Source organism: Podarcis pityusensis, assembly GCF_964106645.2.
Source record: "Podarcis pityusensis genome assembly, chromosome: 2".
NCBI classification, from domain to species: Eukaryota; Metazoa; Chordata; class Lepidosauria; order Squamata; family Lacertidae; genus Podarcis; species Podarcis pityusensis.
The window spans coordinates 110,164,529-110,184,596 of NC_138029.1; the positions used below are offsets into that span (position 1 = coordinate 110,164,529).

Consider the following 20,068-nt stretch of genomic DNA (forward strand, 5'->3'; position numbering starts at 1 on the left):
TCTTCTGAGCGAGCAAATCTGTGAGAACGAGCTCCCAACTCTTGCTTCCTTGACTGGGCCAAAGCCCCAGTCAGAAAAGGGAGCTGGGCTACAGGGCTAATCTGATTTCTGGTGGGGGAAAGGGCAAAGATGTTACAAATCACCCGACAGAAACTTTGCTGGGGAAAACAGCCATCCGAAAGATGGCGTCCTGTGGTACCTCAGAAGGCGACGAGCTTCTTGTGGCATTAATAGACAACGGCTTATTTCAACACACATGTTTATTCGGATTTTTAAAAATCCACATTCACCCACTCGCAGAACTTCCACTGTGAGGGTCACAGTTTGCTAAACTTTTAACTTGTTTTTTAAACTGTCTGACATGGCTGTGGGGATGATTCAGTCCCACCACAAGTCCAGCAGATGAAGATTCCTGTTTCTCTCTCATTTGTCTTGCACAGAGAAGGAGAGTAGGATGGGGACATGGGGAGCTCCTGCAGCCTCCCCACCTGCCACCATAGCGATCTGTCATGCTGCCTTGATGAGTGGAGGGGAAGGAAAGAGAAACTGTTGAGCCTCTGCACCTGTGGCAGAGTTGGATCATGCCTCAAATATTTGCTTAGAGTGAAGAAACGTTGCTAAGGGGGCATGCGGGCAGTTCCAAAGAGGGCTACATACTTCACAAATGGAGCCAGTGTCTTGAAGAATTGTGGGCCATGGGGAAGTGTCAGCAAATGCAGCGTTTTCCCTCATGGCACTGCAGGGATGGGAGAAGCACCGTTCTGCACCGTTCAGAAGTTGCTAATGTGCAACGGCACCTGTCAGCAGCATTCAGTCTTTCCAGACCCATAAAGTACTGATATAACCCCTATCTGCGACTTGTGACACAGATTTAATTCTGTGGGTTAGATGTGTGTGTGTGTTTTGCCTCTACCAGCCCTAAGCCTATTTCTTATCCCCCCCCCTTTTTCCCTTCCTTTTGCTCACCTCTCTCTCTGCCTTTGTCTCCAACATATACTTGTAGCACTGTTGATTTGGAGGAGAAACACAAACACATTAGGCTAGCAACGCATCCACAAGAAAGCTCCATGATCCCATTGGTGGAGCGTGTGTGTTTTCCATTGGTGGCGCATATATATATTCTTGAGTCATCAGATGTCTCTTTTTACTCAAGAGTCACCCAGACCTATAGATTACTTTTTGCCCTAGCGTCACAGGGCCACAAAGAACAGTGTAATGAGCAACCTGATCACAGAAATCCTGTCAATATTCATTTCTCAGGAAGTGTTTATAGGACCACAGCTCTGACCTGCAACTGTATTCATGCTTTCCTGAGAGTAAGTCCCACTGAGCTTAGCGAGGCTTACTTCTGAGCAAACATGTGTAGGATTGCACTGGTTTTGTCCCTTCCTCTTTAATTCTTTTATTCCTAAAGCGCCATTTGTTAATCACTGCCATCCACTTTGTGGCTCAATCCCAAACTTTTTGGCTTAAAACTTATAGCCTGGTGAGTTCAGTAAGACCTATGTCCCAGTCAGCATGCTGGTAGATGGGGCATATTATTTGTACCTACAACCCCCCCAAGTCCATTGTGTGTTCTTTGCAGACATATTCCAGCCTGTTAGCCTAAAACCATTATATATAAAGAGAAAAGCATTTTGTTGACTCTTGGAACAGGAAAGCTCAATCGTTTTTCATCTCCCTTTTCAGACGTGATCCAATCATCCTTATCCTCACACTGCTGTCCTATGCACAGAATAGTCTCAGTTAGTACATTGGGGCTTATTCCTATATAATCGTACATAGGATTTCAGCTTCAGTTTCTCTTTTCTCACTGCTGCCCATCCCTGACTGACAGTCAAGTGCAATTCCGTGGATATCTATTTAGAAAGGCCACATTCAGTTCAGTACAGTTTATCCCCAGGTAATTCGGTACAATGTAGATCTCTCTTTTCTTCTCTCTCTGGGACTGCCCTTCTCCTGGTTCCAGCTGCCTCTTTGACAGATGCAACCCACATTGTGAGCAAGAACACAGACAATACACAATTTTCCACACCCTGCCTCTGTAGTGGCCCCTGCCAGCATAGGATTCTGGGGATATTTTGTTGAGTCCCCTCCTCCTAGGCCCTGCGGTTTTGGCTGCATCTCAAAACCCCTTTTGTCTCGTTCTGGCTCTAACGTCCTGCCAGCTGTAGCTGGCCAAGGGGCTGCTGGGTGAGCACAGAGAGGATGCCAGGGTGAGCGATGACAACACTCAGGAAGTTAGGAGTGGTGGAATTCCTTGCTGTTGCTAACAGAGACGTGGGTTTTCCCCAGGGCCTTTTGCAACACCGGGGATCTTTATGTACAGAGGGCATGTGCTCATGCAGGAATCACATACCCACCCACTCACATGCTCTCCCTATTGCAAAGCACTTTGAGAAGGAGTTACAGGGGCCTAACAGAAGAGAAGAAGAGGGTGAAGAAGGGATCTCTGGGTTTACCGTAATTCCCACTTCTGGAAGGGGAGTGATGTTTTGTGGGCTAGAACAGAATAGGACAAAAATAAGTGCCACCATGATCAGAAGAAAGAAAAAGCCCGGGCAGCTCTTGCATCTTTCAGAGCAACTTTATGTGCATAAATTAGCACAGGCGTGGGAAACCTCTGGTCCACTGGCCAAATTAGGACCTGCCCAAAGTGGCCCGCAGGGTGTTGGAGGAGCTCAGGATCCAGTCTGCTGGCTGGATCCTGAAATGAAGCCTTGCAGAGCGTGATGGTGGCATATATTGCTGCCGACCAATTATGTCCAGCTATATGGGCCAGTTCAGAAGCTGGCAACCTTAATTCTATCACCAGATCTGGACAAAAAATAGTAGTTAAAGCAGGGGAAATGGCTAGACTTCCTATCTTCTGCCAAGAGGCTGATGAGGGAATTGGCAGTGTCCTGAGTCCTGTGGCATCTTAGAAAGTTTTCTGGGCATTTGACAGAGAAAAAAACCCCTAGCAATTCTTGGTTTATTGGTTTCCGGCTTTGTGACGAGTCAATGGTGGAGGTTCAGGCAGGGGAAAGCCAGGATTTATGAGGCAAAAATCTTGGCAGTGTTCCCCAGTGGGCTCTGGGGAGCTCACGCCAACCTGAAAGGCAGAGCGGGTGCGACCTAGGAGTGTGTCCCTGCCATGGATGAGCCTCCATCTCCAGCATGGTTTGTGCTTGGTTTCTCCATAATTCGGACAATTGGTATTAATCAAGAGGTGCTCCTGGATTGACATGTGCCAAAGGGCTGCAATCTATCAGCTGCCAAAAGGATTGGGCTTGGCTCTTTGGAGTTTATTGTGGCTTTATTTTGCTAATTCGTTAGTTGCCTAATACAGGGCAGTCTCTAAGGAGACTTACGATCAAGCATAAAATACATACAAAATAGTTAAAAATAACCATCAACAATTAATGAACATCAAAATTAAATCAATACTTTAAAAAAACACACAAAAACTCCAGCCTCCGCAGGAAACAAGGAAACAGAAATACTTTCAGCAACTGGCACAAACTAATCCAAATGATGAACTAGGCTCTTGCCCAGGAAAGCTCATACTACAATAAATGTTGTAGCCTTTAAGATGCAAGAGGGTTCATTGATGTATTTGCTGCAAGAGTCTAATAGGCTTCTTAGCCCCTCTTAGCTTTTCAGTGTTTCCAAATTAGGTTATAATAAAGATGAGTGGCCTGGAGAAATAGAGTGAGGCACTTAATACCGCATGTACAAGATTACGTTTTGTGTTTAATCCAGAGCTATCACCAGGGTGCCCAGCTGCAAGAAAGGACAGGGTTCCTGTACCTTTCATAGCTGTGTCAATTTCCCTCTTCCATATAGCTATTAAAGGCACAGGAGCCCTGCCCTTTTCAGTATCTGGCAACACCAGGTTCAGTAGTCAACTAATACAGATTATAATCCTCACTTTTACCCAAAGGCAGGTGAGAAAAGGGTGGGAACGGCCCACCCTTTCTCTGTTTAAAAGAGCATTAACAGGTAACTAATACACACTGGATGATCTGTTGGGCACACCCTTAAGAGTAATAATTTCTACTATGAAATAAGCAGAGAAAAGTGACAGCAGCAGCACAGAACTACAGGCCTAACGAAACAGTGAGAGAGTGACAAAAGGAAATGTCTCTACCAAAGAATTGGTAGGTGTCACGATTGCCAGATGTGGTGATGGTGACTAGCTTAGGTGGCTTTCGTTTTTATTTTCAAACGGCTGTTAAGCAAATTCATGTTGGATGAATCCCTCAATGGCTATTCGTTGTGGTAATTAAATAGACCCCCCATATTACAGAGGCAGTATACCCAGAGGAATTTTGAATGAAATGGCTCTCCTTGTACAACAAGATGGCGGGGAGCCTGTGGCCCTCTGGATATTGTTGGACTCTGTTAAAAAGAATAGCTAAGGGGGATCTCAAAAATGGTAATGAGAGTGGGGCAGAACCCCTCTTCCCTCCCTGTAATTCAGTCCCCGAACATAGCTGGTTTTGGATGGGCAGCCTGAGGGCCAGACCAATGGTGACATTCGCTTATGTGGGTTGGTCTTACATGGCTGGTTTCCTAGTTTTTCAACAAATAGGTGTGGGTGGGCCTGAGGCCAATAAGGGACCATTTCCACACACCACAGGCCTGATCCAGACAGGAACCCTCAAATCGGCTATTTATTTTGTTTTGGTTTTTTTAATCAGTCACAAACGGCCAGACTCTCTGCATAGTTTGATCCTCAGTAAACAAAGCAGCGCAAGCCTGGAAACCAGCCAGTCATACAGCGACAGAGAGAGATAGTGAGGAGATCAAGGCACGTTGGCCATAGGACGAGGTGACCCCCCCCCAGCCCTCAAATTATGGGGGGGGGAGGAATAAGGGTCCTTTATGAAATCCACAAACCCCACCTCCCTGTTCCTCCCAGATTCAGCCAAATCATGTCCCCCTGCAGCCTTCAAAGGCAGGAGAAAACGGATTTTCAAAAAAGTTGGCCTTTGTGTAGTTCAAGAAGTAAGTTTTTCAGCATCTGCTGTTTGCACTTTTTGAGGAGACCTCCCTGAGAATCTGTCTGTGGCAGATGATACACATGAGGCACCGAGGACATTTTTGCGTGTGCAACTGGCAGAAGGTCCAGGGAGGCATCATGGAAGATTAAATACAGAGGGGAGCAGGAGTGGGAGCAGCAGACCAGGGCTCCTCCTGGCAGAAGCCGCCCGCTGTGTTTTTCCAAAGGAAGTCATTAAAAATATACTGAAGTCAGTGTTTATGAAGTTGCCACAGTTACCATGGAAGGCCTCTTTTACCTCCTCACTTCTTTGCGGCAGATGCCCTTAAGAAACCTCCCACCCAAGGCCTGTCGCTTTTTGGCACACACTCAACCCATCCCCTCTGCAGTTGCCTCAGGCCATCGCTGAGAAACATTCCTGGCATTGCGTTGAACTTGATTCCACTGGTTTCAGCTCAGCGCTTCCTAAAGGATGCTTGTGCTAAGGAAGCGCTGGTGGAGTTATTGGGAGTGGCACCGCTGAGAGTCGAGAGCGATATGCAGGGGTGTCTGTTGCTGGGATTATGGAGACAGAACAGTAACATCCAAGACCAGGGCTGGCTCCATGATTAAGTAGAGTGGCAGCTCATTTGGAGTGTCTCGAAGGGGCAGCAAACTGTGAATTTATTATTGTTGGATCTTCACTGTCAGGGAGTGTTGGTGCTTGGGGGATTCTCCTCTTCAAATGCCAAAGGCTGGAGAACGGTAGATACTTACATGGGAGATATGTCCCAGTGAACCCAGCTGGGCTTGCTTCCGAGTAAATAGGAATAGGATTGGACTGAAATTAACTTGGGCATTATGCGCCTTGACTTGTGTGGTTTCGGGTGACACCATTTTCCTGTTCTGTTCTTTATGTGGCAAAATTCCACAGGCAGGCCCTAACAATGGCTGAATTGCATTACCCTTGCTTCTCCACCATGAGGGTGGGGTGGATGTTTATTGTATCTCTCCCCCCTTTTACTATTATTATAGTCTTAATAATTTTGTGTTGCAAACCACTCTTGATGAAGGGTGATATATAAATCTAATAAATATATAATAATTCTGGTTTGTGACAGCTTGGGTTCTGCCATTTTGTCTACAGTGGTACCTCAGGTTAAGTACTTAATTCGTTCCGGAGGTCTGTTCTTAACCTGAAACTGTTCTTAACCTGAAGCACCACTTTAGCTAATGGGACCTCCCGCTGCTGCTGCTGCTGCTGCTGCTGCTCCACAGCCGGAGCACGATTTCTGTTCTCATCTTGAAGCAAAGTTCTTAACCTGAAGCACTATTTCTGGGTTAGTGTAGTCTGTAACCTGAAGCGTATGTAACCCGAGGTACCACTATATTTCACTTTTAGAGCCACAGTTGCTGCTGCAGGCAACAGGGGTCCTTTGGATCTGTGTTGCCAGCTTTTGTCGCGGCCTTGCTCCTGTGTCACTGAGAGCAGCGTAACACATCGATGTTATGCAAGTGACACTTTCTCCCCCACACCCACTGTAGCCATGCAGCACAATTCTGAGCATGTTTACTCAGAATTACTCACAGGTAAGTGTGCATAGGACTGTGGCCAGCAGAACTGTACTGGACCAGATGAAGGGATGGGGAACCCATGGCCCTCCAGAAGTTGATGGGGATAAATGGGAGTTGCTGCCCAACATCTGAAAGGCCGCAACTTCCCCATCCAGCATCCTGAAGTAGCCAATACTATTTCCCTCAAGGAAGTGCACAAACAGGGAATGAATGCAACAGCTCTCCCATGGTGTTGCCCCCCGCCAGCCAGCCACTGGAATCCAGTGGGCATGCTGGCTCTAAACACAGAGGCTCCATTTAGACAACTTGGCTAATAGGCTGCTGATAGAGTTATTCTTCCCCACCCCTCGGAATGTGTCTAATCCCCTTTTAAAGCCATCTAAGCCTGAGGCCATCACCATACAGTCCGACAGCGAATTCCATAGATTAACTGTGCATTGCATGCAGCGGCTGGGGGTGCGCGGGGTGGGGGATCCTTTCTTTTGCCTGGCAGTAGACTGTGGGAATATTATGGGAGTTAGGGACAAAATGTCCTCTCTATTCGACTTTCTCTGCAACAGGCCTGGGGAAGCCATGGTCCTCTATAGTCTAGAGCGGGCATAGGCAACCTCGGCCCTCCAGATGTTTTGAGACTACAATTCCCATCATCCGTGACCACTAGTCCTGTTACCTAGGGATGATGGGAGTTGTAGTCTCAAAGCATCTGGAGGGCCAGGTTTGCCTATGCCTGGTCTAGAGGCTCTTAGGCTTCAACTCCCCATCAGGCCCAGCCACCCTGGCCAGTGATCAGGGGTGCATGGAAGGGCCACAGCTTCCCCACCCCCCTGCGCTACATTCTGCATATTTTTTTTAATAAAGCTCTGTCACGTAGAGCATGAGACGTTTAATCTCAGGGGCTCATGTTGGGCAAAAAAAATTCCTGCATTGCAAGGGTTGGACTAGATTCTCCGTCCCCACCCTACAGTTGGATTCTCCGCCCTAAACTAAAAAGCCCCCAGTGCGTCAACTTTTCCTTGATCGTTCATCCAATCTCTTGGATCGTTTTGGTGGTTCTTTTCGTCTCTTCATTAATAAATGTGTTTTATTCATTTTGCATCCGATGATAGACAACAGTAAAGAGGACAACAATGAGTAGTATCAGACCCTAAACCTTCTGAACATGTGGCAGTTCTGTGTTAACAGAGAATTCTTAATTTGCAGAGGGCTTTGCAATATTTACTTGTGTTTTCCCTCAGGACATCTCTTTAGAGGTAGGTCACTGTTATTCCCCAATTAGGCGATGGGAGAAGCAAGGCTGAGGAATAGCACTTAAGAGTCTACGGCAGAGACACAAAGTCTTGTAGAAGGGTCAGAGTTCAGTTCTCAGTCTGTTTGTGACAGCGTTGTCTCTCCAGATGCATTTGACCCTCTCAGCGTCTCTTGTTTTTCTTGGTTCTCTCCTAGAACTACTTGAAGATGTCAGGGAACGAATCTGGGACATAAAGCTTGCAGAGCAGAAGCCCTTTGCCAGTTAGGCCAGACTTTTTATTTGTTCCACGGCAGATGAGGCAAAGGAGTGAGAAGCAAAGGAGCCAAGAGAGAAAACTGAGGTGGGAGGAGCTACAGCAGCAGCATTTGGCAACCCTTTTGCAGGGTGGCATTACATTCACTAGTATCGTAGTGTCTGGGGGACCCTGAGGGTCATCCAGTCCACCCCCCTGCAATGCAGGAATCTTATCTTAAGCACAGAGCCTTAAATATACATCTGGCTGGTTGCTCCTTTCCAGATGTCCTGTCTTGGAGCCTGTTGCATGCAACCAAATGTGGTAAAGGCTGCTGTTTCTAGAGCTTGACTGGCTGTGGTTTCCAGCTTCCGTCATCCCCTTTGATGCCCTCTAGAAAGAAATTTCTGGTAAAGATTGCCCAACCTCACCTTCTGGGTAGCCACCACTCTTGCTGCTGTTTTGGCAGATTGCCTTATCTCGTCACAGAACCTGCTAGGGCTGAGCATGCACAATTGTGCAAAGCGTGATGAAGAAAAATGGAAACAGCTGCAATTTTTTGAGGGAGGGGGAAAGAGAACTGCACAATTGCACATTCCGGGTCGGTTCCACCCATTTGTTTCCTGTGTTATTTCTCCTCGTGACAAATTGCCGAAACTGAATCGTCCAATCACACAATTGTTTCTGAACCACTGTACGTGGACAAGTTTGACATGCCTTAAAGTTAAGATTTCGGTATTACAGGTTCATGGAGGATGGGTCTCTCAGCTGCTATAAGTCGTACAAACTATGCCTCCATGTTCAGAGTACCTCTGAATAATAATCAATCAGTCATAAGCACACACAGGCCTGGTTCTCACATAACACTAAACCATGGTTTATTAAACTAGTTTATTAAACCATGGCTTAGCGCTATGTGAAAACCAGCTCAGCAGCTTACCTGTGGTTTATTAACTATAGTAAAAGGTTGCTCATTAACCAAGGTTTGTAGTTGGTTTATAAACCTTACTTAATGTTAACCATAGCTTAGCATTATGTGCAAATCCAGACCTTAACTAAGGTTAATGAAGTGTCACTGCCCCAAAGCTGAGAGTGAAGAGCAGTTCTTCCTGGCTTGTGTGTCCTTTAGTGGGGGGAAAGGGGGAGGAATGTAAGAAACCAAAGTTTAAATGATTGTCTCCCAGATGCCTCAGTTTTACCTATGGTTTGCTGTTACATGCCAACCGTGCCACAGACACATTTAATTATTGAGAATAAAACACCCATCAGCAAAAATCCATACCATAAAAGCACAAAACAGAGGGTCAGTTAAACAGGGCTTTACATATACTAGAATAACACCATTTATACCTGGCATCTAAATGCGGTAAGGAGGAAGCCTCTTACTACATACTCAGGGGTGAGGAATTCCCAAAGGGGACGCCACTACCAAGAAATCCCACTTTCCCAGCTGCTATACCTCAACCAGCAATAGGATACAGCCTAATCCAGGAAGTCAGTCCTTAATGAAGCTTGGAATGCCTGCATGGAGGCTTAGAAAAAAGCTAGAAAATAGTTACAGCAGGGATGGGGAGCCGGTGGTCCTCCAGACATTGTTGCGCTACAGCTCCCATCATCCCTGACCGTCCTCCATGCTGCCTGGGGCTGATGGGAGATGGAGTCCAACAATACCTGGAGAGCAGCAGGTTTCCCATCCCAGGATTGCAATATCTCAGTTTCTCATTCTGGTATCATAGCAAGCTGGTGAGGTGGGCCTGTTCTGAGAGATAGTGGCTTGCTCAAAGCCCACTCATAGCAGACCGACTGCATCTTCTCACCATCTATTTCTTCACTGTTTGAAGTCACTTCCGCCTCGCCAACCCCAGCCGGCATCACAGTTCTTCCGAAAACAGGAAGCAGTGAATGTGTGGGGCGGAAACCAGAGGCGGCAAGAGGCCTTTGCCGTGCACCGAGTGCACCCTGGCTAGCTCCACTCAGGAAGTGGGTTGTTGCACTTACTAAAGATGGAAAGCAGGCAGGCACGAGGCAGGCATGGGGAGGAGGCTGGAGGCTACGAACAGGCCAGAGGTTTGTCTATGGTTCCTGGCTATGCTCAGTGAATTCTGAACAGATTGTAGGATCGGATGTAAAACCCAGGCTCCCCTCCTCTTAAAAACATTTCTCTGGTGGGGAAAATAATCCAGGCAGTATATCTGTGCCAAAATCTTCCTTGTTCAAGAAATGCAGCTGCAATTTCTCCACCCTGACTACCAATTTTAACTTCTTCTCACGGTTTCCGGTCACAGTCGTTCACGTGCACTAGAGCTGCTTTTGCTTCTGAGCGTGCTTTTGGAACCCCTGCCAGGGCAGAGAGTCGTGGTTTGGGATGGGGTGTTGTGCTAGCTGCGATAACCTGTGTGCTGTGCTGTGTTGTAAAGGCGATTAAAACCAGCCGTAGATAGAAAGAAAACACATGTAAGATGTCTGGTACAGACCTGCCTAAACTAGCGCTGCCATATGTCTGGATATTCTCAAACATTACCAGGATTTCAAAGGCGGAAGTCCGGAAGGTGGGCCTTTAAAAAAAGAAAGCTCAACAGGGTGTCCTGGCTTTTATTTTTTGAAATGCTACCTAAACAGAATTGTTTTAAGCATGTGCCAAAAGCAGTATGGTGAAGGCACCTGCAGTGAGTTCCAAAGTTTGTGCGCTGCGACACTAAAATACTGATTTCTTGCAAGTATTGTGTTGCACTGTAACGGTGGCAGTTCCACAGGTGAAAGTGCTTGATAAGGCATATATAAAGCAAGGTGATCCTGTAAAATATTATGGTTGTGGGTTTGAGCCCCATATTGGGCAAAAGATTCCCCGCATTGCGGGAGGTTGGACAAAATTATCCTTGGGGGTCCCTTCCAACTATGATTCAATAGTAGCACCTTGAACTGGGCCCAGTAGCAAATCGGCGACCGGGGCAGATCTCTGAGCAGTGGTGGCAGATGCTGACAAGCTCTCACTCCTGACAGCAACTGTTCTGCAGCATTCTACGCTAACTACAACATTCTGATGAAGTGCAAGGGAAGCTCCACATGGAGTGCCTTGCAGGAATACAGTGGTGCCTCGCAAGACGAAATTAATTCGTTCCGCGAGTTTTGTCATCTTGCGATTTTTTCCGTCTTGCGAAGCACGGTGTCGGGAAAGTTTTGGAAAAGCTTCAAAAATCACCAAAGTCTTTAAAAACCTCAAAAAAGGCTACCACACCACGTTCTATGAGTTGCTCCTCGAAGTCAAGTCGCAACTGTATTAATGGTGTTAAGAAAAAGGAAACAAACTTGCAAGACGTTTCCGTCTTGCGAAGCAAGCCCATAGGGAAAATCGTCTTGCGAAGCAGCTCAAAAAACAAAAAACCCTTTCGTCTAGCGAGTTTTTTGTCTTGCGAGGCATTCGTCTTGCGAGGTACCACTGTACAATCTCCAAGTCACCAGCGTCTGAACTGCTTTCACGCTTTTCATGAAAGTCACGAATATGTACAATGTTGGGGGGGGGGGCAAAGGGTGTTTAAGGAGATAACAGAAATCACTGGGTTAAAGCTGACCGAAAGTCCAGAGGTAGCATTGTTATCAATTTACGAGGGGGTAGAAGGTTCGCAGGGGACGCGGGTGGCGCTGTGGGTTAAACCACAGAGCCTAGGGCTTGCCGATCAGAAGGTCGGTGGTTCGAATCCCTGCGACGGGGTGAGCTCCCATTGTTCAGTCCCTGCTCCTGCCAACCTAGCAGTTCGAAATCACGAAGTGCAAGTAGATAAATAGGTACCGCTCCAGCGGGAAGGTAAACGGCATTTCCATGCGCTGCTCTGGTTCGCCAGAAGTGGCTTAGTCATGCTGGCCACATGACCCGGAAGCTGTACGCTGGCTCCCTCGGCCAGTAAAGCGAGATGAGCGCCGCAACCCCAGAGTTGTCCGCGACTGGACCTAACGGTCAGGGGTCCCTTTACCCTTTACCTTTAGAAGGTTTGCAGGCTATGAAGGACTTGCTTACAAATTTATTGACAGCTGCACGAATTATGATAGCTAGGAAGTGGAAGGGGCAAGCAGAATATAAAATGGAAGAATAGTATAAAGAGGTATGGGATATAGCTAATAATGATAAATTAGCATGTGGCATTAATGTAAGATGGGGAATATGCAGGAGAAATGATTTTGAGGAGATATAGAGGGTTGTTTGCAGAAATTGTACTGTTAAAACGGAAATGGGTCAAACCATTGCTAGAGGTGTTGAAATTTTGGGAGGTTGGATATTTACAATGGAATGGCCTCAGTGGTGGGGTGCACATTTTTATTCTTATTCGTTTATGATTATTACTTTCTTGAAATTATAAAGAAAAGTTTTAAAAAAGGAAAGAAATAAATTCAGGAAAAGGAAAAGTCACAAATGTGCTTCCTCCCCCTCTTTCACCCTTGCAAGGTAGGTTTGGCCGAGAGGTTGTCACCGGCTAATCTGTGGCCCTTCAGACATTGGATTCCAACTCCCATCAGCTCAGAGAGATTTCTGCCTGAAGAGCTGCTGAGCTCTGTAGACCAAATGTTCTGACTTGGTATAAGGCAGCAGTCACAGGGTGTTTGTTACACGCATGCAGTTTCGGTTCAAATCATTAACGGTTCAGCTTGCAGGTGATTCTCTTATTTTAAGGCACTTCCTCCAGAACCGCAGAGGTCTTTGTTGTAGGCCACTTCGCTTCTGCTTGCAGCAGTCTTATCGGTTGGGATAAATGTGGGTTAATCTGCAGGGAATTAATGTGGGTTAGAGATAAGAAGATCCTGTCTCGGCAGGGTAGAGGGCAGGATTAGAGCCAGTAAATCCTAAATGGTACACCACAGCACGCTGGTGTCCCAGAAGAGTACTGCTATGAGAAATAAACTAATGACATAATTAAAAGTTCCTGTGAGCCCAGAGGATTTACCGGCAAAGGAGGTAGCCTGTTGTATCTCTTTGTGTTACATCGTTCTCTGCCCTGCGTGGGAGGCAGGAAATTATTTCCAGCACTGGATGCCAGCGTCACTCCTAATTAGTTGACATCCGTCTGTCTTAGGAGACAATGGAGTGCACCTTGCAGGGTGAGATCAAGCTGTTGAGCAGTTGCAGCGCCTGCTGTGGCTGTAGATGCGGGAGAGACATGTTTTGTTGCAGCTGGGGCAGATGAAGGCGGCCAGTTGTGCTGCTGCAGATGCACTCCTAATAAAGCAACAAAAGAACCACTCATTCTTAGAGGAGGCTGCCTGTTCATCTCTACATGAGTCATGGACTGGGGTTGCAGGGTCTGGAGTAGAGATTGCCCTTTCCTTACCACCTTCTTGGTACGAGAGTATTTTCCTGTTTTAATCCAGAGGAGGTGGCTGGAGGGCAAGGTGGGGTTGTGGAGAAGAAATGTGACTCATCTACCAGTCTGGAAGTGTTTCTGGTCGTATTTGTGCCTAAGATAACCTTTCATATGAGATCATAATAAAGCAAAACCCGGTAGTAGGGTTGCATGCTCTGCACATCTTGAGAAAGCTGATGGTTCCTTTTAACCTGCTTCTTCCTGTACATAAGAGGATTCCACACTCGTAAAATGAATTTGCTACCCATTTCTTGCATATAGGAGTTCGTAGAATGGGCCCTCAGCCCCACACAATAGCATTCATGTGTTGTAGCTGCCTATCCTTTCTTCCCCAGCTAATAGCAGCTTTTAGGGATGGGGAATTAAGATCAGAACAAGGACTAGAGGAGTAGATGTTGAGCAAGGGCTCAACCCCCAGCATCTCCAGGCCGGACTGGGCGAGAACCTACTCTGAAATCTTGGAAAGCCCCTGCCAGCCAGTGTAAGACAGTACTGAACTAGATGAACCAATGATCTGACTAAGTAGAAGACAGCTTCCTACGTTCAGGCCTCTCCCATAGGCAAATTCCCCGATCTTCAAAGCCGCCGTACGGAGGTGGCAATTAAAAAAAAGAAGCCCGACAGTAATTGCAAGATATCCTAATCCTAGATCTCTCGTGCCACTTCCAGACTGGCAAGAAGTATCCTGGCTCACCAGTCGAGACAACCTGCTTTGCATGCAGACAATATCAGATTCATTCCCTGGTATCTCCAGCTAAATGGCTCGGGCAGCAGGTAACAGGAGAGACATTTAACCAAGACCTTGCCAGTCAGAGCAGACAATATTGAGTTACAGGAACTAATAGTTTGACCCCAATATAAGGCGACCTCCCGTGTTTGGTCCTCAGTGAAGGTGCAAGAAAAATATCTCCTTTCCTGCTCTGCTTCCTGTTGTGAAATTTACGCTCTCTCTGACGGCATCATTACAAAGCACAACTGGGTTTATTTAATAATTTTTTTAAGGGGGGTGTCATCAGAGCAGCAGCACACAAGGTTGAATTCTTCCTTCCCCTTGCAATTAAAAGCTCCTATAGGTGTGGGGGGGGCTGATTTTCATCAAGATTGCAGCTGGGGAAGGGCGGATTATATCTCCTCGTGCATTGCCTTCTCTGAAAAAATGGCGCACACTCCTTACCTTTTGTTAGATAAACAAAACGAAAACTTCTACTTGTTGTTTTTTTAGTTCATGTCTCTCGTATCAAGTGTAGTTTGGCCCTGAGGGGGACGGTCTCAGTATTCTGGGAAGAAGAAAGAGCAGGCCTTGTTTGTGTACTGCTGCAAACCGCTCTTTAAAGAGAAATCCATTTTCCTCACTTGACTTACTTCTGGTGTACAGGAGTTGCAGAGCATTCAGGACTTAAATGGGTACTTGTTAAAGCAGAAGTTAACTGTGTGGATGTGGCTGAGATCAGAGTCTGAGCTAGTTAAGCTTTAAATGCCCGTTAACCGCTCTTCTGTACTTGCAGTCAGAGTGGATTTTCGTGCTTGCAGTGAAGTGGTTGCTCGTTGGGCGGGCCTGAAACAGTCGCCGTTTCTCAATCTATATATAAGCCAAAGAGACATTTGTTTCCCAGCCTGCATTGATTGGTGCAGAGAACAAGGTTGTAGCCTTGTGTATGTTAGTCTTGTGGTGGCCTTAAACCAGAGACGCCTGCCTTCAAATGTTTCCACAAAGCTCACTGGGTGACTGTGGGCTTTTCATCATTCTCATAGCCTGATCTCCCCTGCAGGGTCGCTGTGACGATAAAGGATGGCACGTGAGACACTCTAAGCTCCTCAGGAAAAGGGTGCGAAAGATATCTATGGAGTACAATCCCGTTTCTTTACTCCCCTACTCCAGAAAGCCTCACATCCTCAAAGGCAAGCCGACTTAGACCCCATCTGCACTGTATACTTAAAGCAGTATCATACCACTTTTAAAAGTCATGGCTCCGCCTGCCCCGCCTCCCCCCCCCCAAAAAATGAGCTAAAATTCCGAAATTTCCCTGGGAAGACGAATTGGTTGTTAAATCACTCTGGGATTGTAGCTTTGAGAGGGAAATGGGGTCCGCTAACTACTCTCAGCACCTTTAACCAGCAACAAGGTTCTTTGGGGAAGCCATGACAGTTTAAAGCTGCATGATACCTCTTTAAGTGTGTAGTGCAGGTGAGCCCTTGGAGAGAGATGGGGATTTATAGCTAAGGCTGTAGGCAGAAATGTGTTTATATATATATATATATATATATATATACATATATATACATACATACACATATACACACACACACACACACACACATTTTATGGAAGAGCTTTAGAGTCAGACCTGGGTGAAGCTAAATTGTGCTGGACAACAAAGGTGGCATTAAAATGGAACTGCAGATGAAAGAGTTCACCTCCGCCTATGCTGCTGTTCTTTGTTAAGAATATCCTGGCTGGAGAGGTAGAGCTACAGCGTGACCTGCCTGCTTTTCAGACTGGACATGTTGCCCCACTCCTCCTCACCCCAAAATGAAGCCCCTTTTCTCTGACAGCCCCTTTACGCCTACGATGGTCAGGGCTCCAGGAGAGATAAAAGCTCCAATGGGATACATCCCATCGGCGAGGGATGCACAACCTGCGGTCTTGCACATGTGAAACTCTAGCTCCCATCAACCCCAGACAGTATGGCCAATGGCCAGGGGTTAATATGCAGAAGGATATTAAGTTTGCAAATTGAGATAAAGAGAAATGAAACAGGAAAAAAGAATTGGCATGGCAGTGAATATCCATTCCAAATAGAAATATGATGCTTAGAAGCACCCCACTCCAGAAAAAAAAAACCCACAGGCTAAACACTTAAGACACACCTCAGAACAGATAAAAGATCAGGCAGCATCCCTCCCCCAAACCCCTCTTTAAACATTGGGAGGGACAGGGGGCCTGAGCAGGCAACAAGAGAGGTGTCTGAGAGTGCTGTTAGGGCTGCCATATGTCCGGGTTTTCTCGGACACATATGGGAATCGGGCTGCAGAAATGGCGTCCGGGTGGATTTTTGCTGAATTGGTAAAATGTCTGGGAAAACCTGGACATATGGGGAGGGGGGGAGATGTTCCCCCCAAAAGCTCAACAGCTTTGACCCCCCCCCCAAATGGCAATCCTAGCCTATGGGTGTCATGATGGAGGACCTCAGATCTAAAGAATCATAGCATTATAGCTATCACGCCCATCTCTCTAGTAACAATCCTGTAAATGGGGCAGATTAGGGTTCAATCAATGAATGACTTGATGTTCAAAAGCTGCAGGAAGTAAAGCAAACCGCAATCTCATCCCTTTGGGACTGGGATCCAACTGCATACCTGAGTCTTCTAGTGCCAGTGGGTTGCTCTCCAGATGTTGGACTACAGCTCCCATCAGGCTTGACCATTGGCTGTGCTGACCAGAGCTGATTGGAGATGCAGTTAAACACGTTGGCAGTAGCAGGAGAGGCAAGTCAGCCGAAAGGGGGTGGGGGGAGGTGCCTTCTTCTTTCTTAGGCAGAGGTTGGATGGCCATCTGTCATAGATGCTTAAGTTGAGATTCCTGCTTCGCAGGGGGTTGGACTAGATGACCTTTGGGTCCCTTCCAGCTCTATGATTCTTGAACCCTTCTTCCATCCAATCCCAATAGATATAAACAGCACTCCAAGGCTCGTGTTGCAGGCTGGCTGGAGCCCTGAACAAGAGCACTCCTGGTGGTTGGGGAATTGCTGCAACATTTTTTGGTTGGTGTTTCATCTCCTTTATGTTTGAACTGGCCTGCTAAATTAAACCCATCATTCATTCATTCACACCTTTCATGCTGCCTGGAGGTCTGCTTTGTGATGATACTGGTTTTGTAACGCCAATTTGTTTTCATTTATTTTGTTTTATTATGCTTGTGAGCCACTTTGAGAGTCCTGTGCAAGACTGAGAGGCTACATATATGCTGCCACTCTGCCAGGAAGTACCTGAGACAGCATAAAGCCTTCAAAAAATGCAAGGCTGCCTCAAAAGCGCCGAAACTCACTAAAAGCTGGCATTAAATTCAAAGCAGCAGCATAAAAATACACCACGAAACTGTTTGTAGCGCCCCAGCGGTAAAAGCCACCGTCTATTTAATTACTCATCAGTACATAGCGACTAAAACAAAAAGGGTTTTTTAAAAAAAATAAAAAATAAAAGCAATAAAATCAGTCACAACAAAACCTAAGCACACCACAAGAACAGTAAAATAATGAGTCCAAAGAACGTTTATGATTATAAGCATATTACTGTCTTGTGCTGACTGCCAGGAAAAGCTTTGTAAAACATCAAATGACATCAGTCGCCAGCAAAATGCTGTTACTACGGGGGTGGCCAAATGGCCTTCTCCTGGGAAAGAGTTCTGCAGCTTGGGTGCCACAATAGAGACAGCCCCTCTCTCTCTCTTTTATTTATTTTCTGCGCCATCAGTGGGACTTCAAGCAGAGACTTTTCTCCCAGATCTTGGATAGCAAGACGGAATGTACGGGAGAAGACAAGTCAAATGAAGTATTTGTTTATTGTTACTTAATCCTACCTTTCCTTACAGTGGTTGTCAACCTGTGGGTCCCCAGATGTTGTTGGACTACAACTCCCATCATCCCTGAGCTCTGGGCTTCCTAGCTAGGGGTGATGGGAGCTGTAGTTCAACAACGTCTGGGGACCCACAGGTTGAGAAAGGCTGTGAGGGTGATGAGCTTAGCTCTTTCTTTGCTGCTCTCCTTATTCTCACAACAGCCCTGCAAAAGGCTCGGCTGAGAATAGGGTGCCCTCCAGATGTTGTTTCACTACAATGCCCATCAGCCCCAGCCAGGGTGGTCAATACTGGGGATGATGGGAGTTGGAGTTCAGCATCTGGAGCTCTGCTCTAACCGCTATGCCACATAGGTGTAGGTTCTCTTTAAAGACAGACTCCTGTTGATACGATGGGCGACCTGTGGCTCTTCAGGTATTGTTGGACTCTGACTCCCATGAGGCCCAGCTAGCATAGTGAGGAGTGATCCAACAACACTTGGAGAGCCACAAAGTTCCCCATCTCTACTTTAAAGCTCAGCTCCGAAATCTTAGCAAGGACCCAGCAGAGCCGAGAATAGTGTTGTTTTGCTCCCAGCGCAAAAGCAATCTTAAGTGCAGAATTCTGTGCTATCCTGGATAATTTTCAAGGCTTGCTCCTTGTAGATCCTGTTGCCAAGGCAACAGATGACAGTGTTCAGATCCTTATTAGAGAGGAAGGGGTTCTCTAGCAATTGATGAAACAGAGCTCTCCCTCACCATGCAAAGTAGATTCAACAAGCACTCGCAACTGCAAGCTTGCGGTAGACAAAACAACCTAGGATTGCCGTGCCAGCAACACTCGCATCTAAGCATCTAGTGAACTTTGCTGCATTATCCCTCATCTGTGCCACAGCACCATCCACACATATTTTCAATGCCGTTTGAGTGACAGCTGGCCATCAGTTAAGATAACCAATACATGGGTCATAGAATTTGAGGGGACCCCAGGGGTCATCTAGTCCAACCCCCTGCAGTGCAGGAACAACCATCAATATAACTTAATACTTCTGAGGGTATGGGGCACTGTGCAGGGTTTCAGAGGCCCAAAAAGACAGTTCCCTGACGTCGGAAGAGATTACAACCCAAGGGAATAACTAACGTGGTGGGGTGAGCAAGAGTAACAAGGGGGAAATGCGAGCAAGGCCATGCAACTTAAATAGACTTAAAAGTGGCACCGGTTTGGGACAAAGATTAAGAGGTTTAGCCAAAAGCAGACATAATTACAAAGGAAAAAGGAAACTGGGAGACCTGAAAGGAAAAACAAACAAATGTTGCAGCGTGAAGTGCTTCTATTCAGAGTTCCAGTCCTTTTCTGTCCCCACCCCCAGTTTTTTAAATTTCTCCCCCTCCCTGAAAGACAGTCAGCGTTCTGCAGACACTGAGCAGCTGTTTTAGGATCTCCCTCCTCTTTTTTATTTCCTTTTCCCCTCTAAAGATTTGTGAGCTTCCGGCAAACCTTTCAGAGTTTCCACAAACTGGTCGGTACCTTCCTCTTGTTTGCGTGGGTTGTGCAGTTTTGACTACAGAAGGATCAGCGCTTAGATAATGGGCTGGCTGTTGGTTTGTTTAGGGATGGTTTAGGTGAGAACTCAGAAGCCAGTTTCCATGGGTGTAGCCAAGGCGGAGGGCAGCTGCCCCCCCATCAAGTAAAACAATAGAAATACTTAACTAACTGATCAATCATGTCGGTACTGCCCCCCCCCCAATAATCCTGGCTACACCCATGCCAATTTCTTGTTCTTTCCCCTGTACTGTTTCACATCTGATCCTTGCCATCAGTGGGCATCCCCTTCCTTGGCCTTCTCATTGCCCTTCCCTCCTTCCCTCTTCTGTCTTGAATTTTGCATTTCCTCCCTCCTCACCGAGGAATGCACCCGTTCTGAGTCACCCACTCCACCAAAACAGCCCTGGGTGGGCAGGAGACAGACGCCCAGGAGCCCTGCAGCTTCTGCTATACCACCAAGGTCAACAACTTCATCAAATCTGGCCCTCTTTGAAAAAAGTTTGGATACCACTGGCCTATGGGGCTCAAACCCATGGACCTGAGATTAAGAGTCTCATGCTCTATCGACTGAGCTATTCCTCTCATATACCACTACAGA

General features: G+C 46.7%; 1 protein-coding gene and 2 long non-coding RNA genes across 3 annotated transcripts in view; 1 reads left to right on the top strand and 2 right to left on the bottom strand.

Annotated features, from left to right (window-relative positions):
- Positions 1-20,068, top strand: part of PPP1R18 (protein phosphatase 1 regulatory subunit 18) — a 42,326-nt gene that overhangs the window by 11,199 nt on the left and 11,059 nt on the right. The window lies entirely within an intron of this gene.
- LOC308470225 overlaps positions 1-20,068 on the bottom strand; it is a 34,836-nt gene that overhangs the window by 2,054 nt on the left and 12,714 nt on the right. The gene's annotated exons all lie outside the window — the stretch shown is intronic.
- On the bottom strand, positions 14,336-16,792 carry LOC308470259. The gene is made up of 2 exons (XR_013982311.1): positions 16,731-16,792; positions 14,336-15,147 (listed from the first exon to the last, which is right to left on the bottom strand). It is a non-coding gene; the product is annotated as an uncharacterized lncRNA (long non-coding RNA).